Source organism: Mustela nigripes, chromosome 3 (genome assembly GCF_022355385.1).
Source record: "Mustela nigripes isolate SB6536 chromosome 3, MUSNIG.SB6536, whole genome shotgun sequence".
Taxonomy (NCBI): domain Eukaryota; kingdom Metazoa; phylum Chordata; class Mammalia; order Carnivora; family Mustelidae; genus Mustela; species Mustela nigripes.
In genome coordinates this window covers 78182471-78185153 of record NC_081559.1, presented here as the reverse complement: position 1 = coordinate 78185153, position 2683 = coordinate 78182471, and the positions used below count along the sequence as shown (strand labels likewise).

The window sequence follows — 2683 nt, the reverse complement described above, 5'->3', positions numbered from 1 at the left end:
AGTGGGTTAAGCCGCTGCCTTCGGCTCAGGTCATGATCTCAGGGTCCTGGGATCGAGTCCCGCATCGGGCTCTCTGCTCAGCAGGGAGCCTGCTTCCTCCTCTCTCTCTGCCTGCCTCTCTGCCTACTTGTGACCTCTGTCAAATAAATAAATAAAATCTTTAAAAAAAAAAAAAAAAAAAAAAAGAAATCTTTTGGTAATCCACTTTCAAATCTCTCCAATTTATTCAATAATAATTCAAGTTTGCATTGGTCCCAGAGCAAGTCCCCTCTCTGTAACATGATTTCAGTGTTTAAACTATAATTAAGCACTTAAAATATTTTAGAATATAGTTATCAAGGCATCGACACATTACATAAGTTTTTTTTTTTCTCTCTCTCAGATAAATGTTACAAATGTGTCAGCATGAGCCACAGTGTTACACAATGCATTATGCATAGTGAGTTGGTCAGCATTATCTTCACTCTGTTCTGCTTAGGAGACAAAGTTGAGATTACGTAAATTAAACCACTTTGTCTTGTGTTGATTCCCTTACTCAGTTGTATCTGCCTAAGAATGTAGTCACTTCTGCAAAAGTAAAATCAAGGACAGATTTTGTTCTATAGATATATAAGAATTCATAAAAATACGAAGGTAATATTCTATTTATTTAGGAAAGCATAATATTTAAAGTGAAACTAATATAAGCAATATGGCAGAACTTACAGCATTTTAAAAATAGAAATATCTTTAGAAGTGCTTTAATTTGGCCCTTTTATTTTGTAGTTGATGCTGTTAGCCAACAAGCTAGGTGATTTTCTCCAAAGTTGCAAAGCATAGGATTAGGCTAGAACTCAGGCTCTCTGAGGGTCCAGATCTGTAGCTAAATTGTCAATACCTCTTTGAGAAAAATGAAAATGCTTCAATAACTTTCAATCACAGAAAATATTTGCTATATAATCACATTTATATATTTTCTCAAAAAAATCAGTTTAAATATTCAGCATCCTAAAGCTATAAAGAAAATAATTTTACAACTTGGGACAGTGGTTTGTATTTGAATCATTTTTTGCACCTAATTAGTGGCCCTCATGAACTTTCCATTGTTGTAAGAAACTTCAAAAACTCAAATTATGATGAGTGGTAAGAGAAAGGTGGGAGTTAATTACAGAAAAAAAAAAACACTCAAAGAAATAATCAGTGTTGGCTCAGAGGAGCAGGAGATGCTTCTGAAAGCAACATCACAATGGCTGCCCAAGGAGAACCCAAGTCCGGTTCAAATTTGTACTGGCTGGTGATGGTGGTACTGGAAAAACTACTTTTGTGAAATGTTATTCTGACTGGTGAATTTGAGAAGTATGGTGCTCTTGAGTATTGAGATCCATTCCAATAGAGGACCTACTAAATTCAATGTAGGGAATATGGCTGGTCAGGAGAAAATTGGTAGGCTGAGAGATGGTACTACATCCAAGTCCAGCATGCCATGATAAGGTTTGATGTAAGAGCAAGGGTTTCTTACAAGAATGTGTATAACTGACACAGAGATCTGGTATGAGTATGTGAAAACATCCCCATTGTGCTGCGTGGCAATAAAGTAGACATTAAGGACAGGAAAGTTAAGGCCAAATCTATTGTCTTCCACGAAAAGAAAACCTTCAGTACTAGGACATTTCTGCCAAAAGCGACTATAACTTTGAAAAGTCCTTCCTCTCTCTTGCTTGAAAACTATTTGGAGACCCTAACTTGGAGTCTGTTGTTGTGACAGCTATTGTCCTACCAGAGGTTGCCTGGACCCAGCTTTGGCAACACAGTATGAGCAGGTTCTAGAGGTTGCTCAGACAAAGGTTCTCCCAGATGAGGATGATGACCTATAAGAAAGTACAGCTGGAGCCCAGCGTCAGAAGTCTAGATTTATAGGCAACTGTCCTGTGATGTCAGTGGTACACCACCTTGGTAACTTTATTGTATAGCTAAACAGAATATGTGCTTAATCTTTGGGATGCTGAAAGAGATGAATGGGCTTTGGAGTGAATGTGGCAGTTTCAAAAGCAACTCCGTTTTTTGGACCTGCATATTTAGCTCTTTTGAAGTGCAGTAGTACCCTTCCTAAATTTCAAATACAAGACTACTATAGTCACATCACAGTATCCATTGGTGAAATCTTGTTTGTTACTGTCATTCCCATTTCTTTTCGTTTAGAATCAGGATAAAGTTGTATTATTTTAAAAAATCAGCTTTGTAGGGAATTCTTCTCCATTTGTGTGCACTTCATTTTTTAAATTATAGGCATATGCTTTAAAATGTTTTACTAGAAGCTATTTGTCACTACATAAAATGTAGATACTAATATTAACTGATTAGGAAATCACTTGGTACAAAATGACAGAAAAAAAAAAAAAAGGGCAACAAAATCAATTGACCGGAACTATGAATTTCTTGACTCATGTAACATGAAAGTCTAGGAGTACTTTCAGGCATGCCTGGATACAAAGAATAAAAATAACAATCTAAGGACTCTCTGCTTTTGCCATCACATTTTCTGTATTGCTGTGTCTGGTTAAATTCCAACTCTTCTCCACACAATGGAAAGATGGCTGTCTACACTTCTCACCTTATGTACCCTTCTAACACCAACCCCAGTGGAGCAGGTTGAGGATGCTTTCTTTCCAGTAGTTCCAACAAAAGTCCTAGAATATAGTCTCCA

The 2683-nt window shown here is 36.8% G+C and overlaps 1 pseudogene; it reads left to right on the top strand.

The window, feature by feature from the left end:
* The first annotated feature begins 1225 nt into the window (after positions 1–1225).
* LOC132013030 (GTP-binding nuclear protein Ran-like) lies at positions 1226–1853 on the top strand (annotated as a pseudogene).
* The last annotated feature ends 830 nt before the right edge of the window (positions 1854–2683 follow it).